Below are 9,094 nucleotides of genomic sequence, written 5' to 3'. Positions count from 1 at the left end.
TTACCATATTTGAATTTCAAAAAGAAGGAGACACAGGATAAAAAACAGACAGAGAATCTGACAGACAAGACAGACAAAGACAGAGAAAAGAGAAGTGAGCGGACAGAGAAACGCACAAACACAAACACACACAAACACACACACAACCACACATGCACACACAAACACACACACACAAAAGCAAACACACACACACACACACAAACAAACACACACGCACACACAAAGCACACACACACAAACACAAACAAACACACACACAAACGAACACACACAAACACACACACAAACAAACACACACACAAACAAACACACACACAAACAAGCACACACAAATAAACACACACACAAACAAACACACACACACAAACACACACAACCACACACACACACACAAACACACACACAACCACACACACACACAAACACACACACACACAAACACACACACACACACAAACACACACACACAACCACACACACACAAACAAACACACACACACAAACACACACACACAAACACACACACAAACACACAAACAAACACACACACAAACAAACACAAACACACACATACATGCACAAACATTCACACACACAAACAAACACACACAAACACACACAACGAAACACACACACACACAAACACACACACACACACACACACACACAAACACACACACACACAAACAAACACACATACACACACACACAAACACAAACACACACACACACACACACAAAAACACACAAACTGCAGTGCTCAACATATTTGTCAAAAAAAAATCTTTGTCAAGTTCCAAACAGCAGAAAATCAATAGGTATTCTCTTCTGGAAGTTGTGACGTCATGAAAAGCTTTAAATTGGCACTTGGTTTCCCAAATTTTATGTTTATCAATTCTTATTTTTCTGAAGACTTCGATCGGTGAAAAATTACTTCCCAAGGAAAACAATGCAAATAAATATGAAATTCTTCAGTTGGTAAAACACTGGATTATGCCGGTGGGATCCTGGATTTGAACCAGAGATTCATTGCAGACAGAGTGAAGAACTCTTGATCAAATCAAGCGATGTAACCACTCAGCCAAGCCAGTGCTGATTTATTTTCGAATTATATTTATATAAGTACTTTGTAATGAACCACAATAACCACAACCAGCGTGGTTTGAGTTATCTGAATATTTACTGGACACTGATGGAGAAAATTAAAAAATATTTATGATTGTGATGATTTATTTTAAAATCGGGTTACCATATTTGAATTTTAACAAGTACAAAAAGTTTTAATTAAAACAAAATCCGCGTCGATGCTACACAATGCCTAGATGCAGCTGTGCCTATAACGTCGATGTTATAGGCACAGGACATTCCTATTGATTCGATTACTTGATGTTATTTTTGTGCAAAGTGAAAATATATCTCGGCAATTTCCCGTGTGTGGCGACGAATTTTTAATATATCTCGGCATTTTCCCATCTGTTATTTCAGGCGGTGTATGACTGACCATGCCGCTATTTAAAAATATATATCTCGGCAATTTCCCGTGTGTGGCGACACGTGAACGAAGCTATGCTCCTCTCTCCACATTATTGTGACGACGTATAAATTAAATATTTCATCGTGACGATTGTCATCAAATGTACGAATTTTTAATATATCTCGGCATTTTCCCGTCTGTTATTTCGGGCGGTGTTTGACTGACCATGCCGTGATTTAAACAAAATATATATATCTCGGCATTTTCCCGTCTGTTATTTCGGGCGGTGTATGACTGACCATGCCGCGATTTAAAAAAAAAATATCTCAATGGACTTGAAGTTACAGGCCTTTGAGAATTCATTTCGTTCTATAAACGGCAACTTCCATCGGATTTTCTTCCCGTTTTTTTTCAACCGAGTCTAAAACTATGTTAGCGACTGTGAAAAATGAAATGATATATCGAATTTGATTTGAAATAAAACTGTGTGAGAGAGGAAGACACCACGGGCCTACAAAACAGGCCTCAAAGTTATGCGAGTTAATAAAATGGTGGATATTTGTTTATATGAAGCCTCTCCCAGAATGGGTGGAGCTATGGTTCCCAGAATGGGTGGAGCTTTGAGGTTTTGTCTTCTCTGCAAGAACAAGAAGAAGAACAAGAGGAAGAAGAACAAGAAGAACAACAACAACAGCAGAGCGCACTCTATGACCAGCGTCTGCGACGCGGCTAAAAAGGAGGAGACACAGGATAAAAAACAGACAGAGAATCTGACAGGCAAGACAGACAAAGACAGAGAAAAGAGAAGTGAGCGGAGAGAGAAACGCACAAACACAAACACACACAAACACACACACACACAACCACACACGCACACACACACACACACAAATACACACACAAACAAACACACACAAACAAACACACACTCAAACGAACACACACAAACACACACACAAGCAAACACACACACACACACAAACTCAAACAAACACACACACAAACGAACACACACAAACACACACACAAACAAACACACACAAACAAACACACACACAAACAAGCACACACAAATAAACACACACACAAACAAACACACACAAACAAACACACACAACCACACACACACACACACACAAACACACACACAAACACACACACACACTGACACACACACACACAAACACATACACAACCACACACACACAAACAAACACACACACACAAACACACACACACACAAACACACACACAAACACACAAATAAACACACACACAAACAAACACACACACAAACACACACATACACGCACAAACATACACACACACAAACAAACACACACAAACACACACAACGAAACACACACACACAAACACACACACACACACAAACACACACACACAAACAAACACACATACACACACACAAACACACACACACACAAAAACACACAAACTGCAGTGATCAACATATTTGTCAAAAAAAAATCTTTGTCAAGTTCCAAACAGCAGAAAATCAATAGGTATTCTCTTCTGGAAGTTGTGACGTCATGAAAAGCTTAAAATTGTCACTTGGTTTCCCAAATTTTATTTTTATCAATTCTTATTTTTCTGAAGACTTCGATCGGTGAAAAATTACTTCCCAAGGAAAACAATGCAAATAAATATGGAATTCTTCGGTTGGTAAAACACTGGATTATGCTGGAGAGATCCTGGATTTGAACCAGAGATTCATTGCAGACAGAGTGAAGAACTCTTGTTAAATGAAGCGATGTAACCACTCAGCCATGCCAGCGCTGATTCATTCGTGAATTATATTTATATAAGTACTTTGTAATGAACCACAATAACCACAACCAGCGTGGTTTAAGTAATCCATTCATTTACTGGACACTGATGGAGACAATTAAAAATATTTATGATTGTGATGATTAATTTTTAAATCGGGTTACCATATTTGAATTTCTAAAAGGAGGAGACACAGGATAAAAAACAGACAGAGAATCTGACAGACAAGACAGACAAAGACAGAAAAGAGAAGTGAGCAGGCAGAGAAACGCACAAACACAAACACACACAAACACACACGCACAACCACACATGCACACACAAGCACACACACACACACACACAAACAATCAAAAACACCCACAAACACACACCCACAAACAAACACACACAAACAAACACACACACAAAACACACGCACTCAAACAAACACACACACAAAAACACAAACAAACACACACACACAAACACACACACACAAACAAACACACACAAAAACACACACACACAAACAAACACACACACACACAAGCAAACACACACACACACACACACACACACACACAAGCAAACACACACACAAATACACACAAATGCACACAAACACACACACACAAACACACACACACACAAACAAACACACACACAAACACACACACAAACACACACACACACACACACAACCACACACACAAACACACAAACAAACACACAAACACACACAACCACACAGAAAAACACACACACAAGCAAACACACACAAACAAGCACATTCACACACAAACAAACACACACACAAACAGACAAACAAACACACACACAAACACACACACAAACAAACACACACACAAACACACACGTTGTGACGTCATGAAAAGCTTTAAATTGCCACTTGGTTTCCCAAATTTTATTTTTATCAATTCTTATTTTTCTGAAGACTTCAATCCGTGAAAAATTACTTCCCAAGGAAAACAATGCAAATAAATAGGAAATTCTTTGGTGGGTAAAACACTGGATTATGCTGGTGGGATCCCGGATTCGAACCAGAGATTCATTGCAGACAGAGTGAAGAACTCTTATCAAATGAAGCGATGTAACCACTCAGCCATGCCAGTGCTGATTCATTCAGGAATTATATTTATATAAGTACTTTGTAATGAACCACAATAACCACAACCAGCGTGGTTTAAGTCATCCATTCATTTACTGGACACTGATGGAGAAAATTAAAAATATTTATGATTGTGATGATTAATTTTTAAATCGGGTTACCATATTTGAATTTCAAAAAGGAGGAGACACAGGATAAAAAACAGACAGAGAATCTGACAGACAAGACAGACAAAGACAGAGAAAAGATAAGTGAGCGGACAGAGAAATGCACAAACACAAACACACACAAACACACACACACACAACCACACACACACACACACAAACACACACACACACAAACAAACAAACACACACAAAAACAAACACACACACAAACACACACACACACACACACAAACACACACACAAAACACACAAACCAACACACACACACACACAAACAGACACCAACAAACACACACACAAACACACACAAACAAACACACACACACAACCACACAAACAAACACACAAACATACACAGCCACACAGAAAAACACACACACAAAACACACACACACAAAAACAAACACACACAAACAAACACATACACACACACACAAACACACACACACACACACACAAGCAAACACACACACAAATACACACAAACGCACACAAACACACACACACAAACACACACACACACACAAACACACACACAAACACACACACACAAACAAACACACAAACACACACAACCACACAGAAAAACACACACACAAGCAAACACACACAAACAAACACATTCACACACAAACACACACACACACAAACACACACAAACAAACACACACACAAACAAACACACACACACAAACACACACAAACACACAAACAAAAACACACAAACAAACACACACACAAACATACACACACACAAACAAACACACACACAAACAAACACACACACAAACACACACACACAAACACACACACAAACAAACACACATACACACACACACAACCACACAAACAAACACACAAACACACACAGCCACACAGAAAAACCCACACACAAACAAACACATTCACACACAAACAAACACACACAAACAAACACACAAACAAACACACATACACACACACAAACACACACACACACACACACAAACACACACACAAAAACACACAAACTGCAGTGATCAACATATTTGTCAAAAAATTTTTTTGTCAAGTACCAAACAGCAGAAAATCAATAGGTATTCTCTTCTGGAAGTTGTGACGTCATGAAAAGCTTTAAATTGCCACTTGGTTTCCCAAATTTTATTATAATCAATTCTTATTTTTCTGAAGACTTCGATCCGTGAAAAATTACTTCCCAAGGAAAACAATGCAAATAAATATGGAATTCTTCGGTTGGTAAAACACTGGATTATGCCAGTGGGATCCTGGATTTGAACCAGAGATTCATTGCAGACAGAGTGAAGAACTTTTTATTAAATGAAGCGATGTAACCACTCAGCCATTCCAGTGCTGATTCATTCGTGAATTATATTTATACTAGCGGGGTCACCCGTGGGAATCCCACGGGCATGGATGTGTGTGACATTTCGACATATTGAGTTATATGCTGCACATTCATTTTTACAAAATGGTTACTGGCAGGTCATCAGATCCAGAAATGGTGTGAATTTAGTTATTTCACATAATATGTGACCCCTCACTCCTCTCCACCTGACACTCTCCTGTCTCCACCTGACACTCTCCTGTCTCCACCTGACACTCTCCTCTCTCCACCTAGCACTCCTCTCCTCTCCAAACCCTCACATCCCTCTCCTTTCCAATCCCTCACCTCTCCAATCCCTCACACTCCTCTCCTCTCCAATCCTTCACACGCCTCTCCAATCGCGCCTCACACTCCTCTCCAATCGCGCCTCACACTCCTCTCCAATCGCGCCTCACACTCCTCTCCAATCGTGCCTCACACTCCTCTCCAATCGTGCCTCACACTCCCCTCCAATCACTCCTCTCCAATCGTGCCTCACACTCCTCTCCAATCACGCCTCACACTCCTCTCCAATCGTGCCTCACACTCCTCTCCAATCGCGCCTCACACTCCTCTCCAATCGCGCCTCACTCGCCTCTCCAATCGGCTTTCCCCGTCTCGTTTCTCTCCTTTTTCTCCCGTCTCGTTCTTTTTCTTGCTCCAAATCGGCCCGTCGGAATCGGAAATCGGCCCGTCTCGCCCGTCGGCCCGTCGGAATCGGAAATCGGCCCGTCTTGCTTTTGTGCTTGTGCGTAAATAAATTGTGTTCATGACACCATTTCTGGTGTTGGGCTAGCGGCTAGGGTGCCGGCTTAGGATCCTGGGTTCGAATCTCGGTCGATCGCCGAATTAATGCCAGGGGGGTTGACTCAGCCTGTCATCCTTCCGAGGTCGGCTAATTGAGTACCAGTTCACTGGTAATTCCCTGTTTGTCGTTGAAGGCGGCAAAAAGGGTTGGCGTCAGGAAGGGCATCCGGCCGTAAAACATTGCTTCAAAAAGGGGACAAAAAAACAACAACTACCACGGTCCCCGAAAAGGCCAACCCCCGCTTTGCGGGGAAAAATGGCCTCTAAACGGTGGTTTTTACACCATTTCTGGATCTGATGACTTGCCAGTAGCCATTTTGTAAAAATGAATGTGCAGCATCTAACTCAATATGTCGAAATGTCACACACATCCATGCCCGTGGGATTCCCACGGGTGACCCCGCAAGTTTGCATTGACGTTCGTCGATGGACTCGTTCGCCCGTCTCATTCGTTTTCTTGCTGCATCCTGTTCAAGTCTGCGTTCTTCATCGATCGTCTCATTCATTTTGGAAATAGAAGTTTCCACGCAGCGCATGAATTGTCACGATCCTCAAGAGGAATTTGTCTCGTAATCATCAAATGATAAATGGCAAGTAAATTATATTGTGGAAAATTAAAGATTTCAAATAAACCTATTTAAAGTGTATTCGCACATAACTAATTTTAAAAAACGAAGAAATATCTCTCGGTAATTTCCTGAAACATATTTTACTTCCGGCTAATAATGTTGAATTAAATAAAAACGAAGAAATATATGTCGGCATCATTGTTGACGTTTTTGTGACGACTGTCATCAAACGAAAAAGTAATATATCTTAACGGAAAAGCAAAAGCGAATTTTTAATATATATCGACACGTTGCCGTCGGTGTCATGTTGGGCGGTGTATGATACACCATGACGCGATTTTTAAAAATATATCTCTGCATTTTCCCGCGTGTGTGGAATGTTCTCAATTATTGCTGACACCGAGTCCAAAACCATCGATAAAAATGAAATCATATGGTGAGTTAGATTGGAGATAAAGGCGTGAGAGAGACTCAATGGCCTTGAAGTTGAAGTTACAGGCGTTTGAGAATTCATTTCGTTCTATAAACGGCAACTTTCATTGGATTTCCTTCACGTTTTTTTTCAACCGAGTCGAAAACTATGTTAGCGACTGTGAAAAATGAAATGATATATCGAATTTTTAATATGTATCGACACGTTGCCGTCGGTGTCATGTTAGGCGGTGTATGATACACCATGACGCGATTTTAAAAAACATATCTGCATTTTCCCGCGTGTGTGGAATGTTCTCAATTATTGCTGACACCGACTCTAAAACCATCGATAAAAATGAAATCATATGGTGAGTTAGATTGGAGATAAAGGCGTGAGAGAGACTCAATGGCCTTGAAGTTACAGGCATTTGAGAATTCATTTCGTTCTATAAACGGCAACTTTCATCGGATTTTCTTCTCGTTTTTTTTCAACCGAGTCTAAAACTATGTTAGCGACTGTGAAAAATGAAATGATATATCGAATTTAAAATAGATATCGACACATTGCCGTCGGTGTCATGTTGGGCGGTGTATGATACACCATGACGCGATTTTAAAAAATATATCTCTGCATTTTCCCGCGTGTGTGGAATGTTTGTGGAAAATTAAAGATTTCAAATAAACCTATTTAAAGTGTATGCGCACATAACTAATAAAAAAAACGAAGAAATATCTCTCGGTAATTTCCTGAAACATATTTTACTTCCGGCTAATATGTTGAATGAAATAAAAACGAAGAAATATATGTCGGCATCATTGTTGACGTTTTTGTGACGACTATCATCAAACGAAATAGTAATACAGTATATCATAACGGAAAAGCAAAAGCGAATTTTTAATATATATCGACACATTGCCGGCGGTGTCATGTTGGGCGGTGTATGATACACCATGACGCGATTTTAAAAAATATATCTCTGCATTTTCCCGCGTGTGTGGATTGTTCTCAATTATTGCTGACACCGAGTCTAAAAGTAAAACCATCGATAAAAATGAAATCATATGGTGAGTTAGATTGGAGATAAAGGCGTGAGAGAGACTCAATGGCCTTGAAGTTACAGGCCTTTGAGAATTCATTTCGTTCTATAAACGGCAACTTTCATCGGATTTTCTTCCCGTTTTTTTTCAACCGAGTCTAAAACTATGTTAGCGACTGTGAAAAATGAAATGATATATCGAATTTGATTTGAAATAAAACTGTGTGAGAGAGGAAGACACCACGGGCCTACAAAACAGGCCTCAAAGTTATGCGAGTTAATAAAATGGTGGATATTTGTTTATATGAAGCCTCTCCCAGAATGGGTGGAGCTATGGTTCCCAGAATGGGTGGAGCTT

The sequence above is a fragment of the Myxine glutinosa genome, chromosome 8 (genome assembly GCF_964187855.1).
Source record: "Myxine glutinosa chromosome 8, kmMyxGlut1.1, whole genome shotgun sequence".
NCBI lineage: Eukaryota > Metazoa > Chordata > Myxini > Myxiniformes > Myxinidae > Myxine > Myxine glutinosa.
This window is presented reverse-complemented; position numbering follows the sequence as displayed.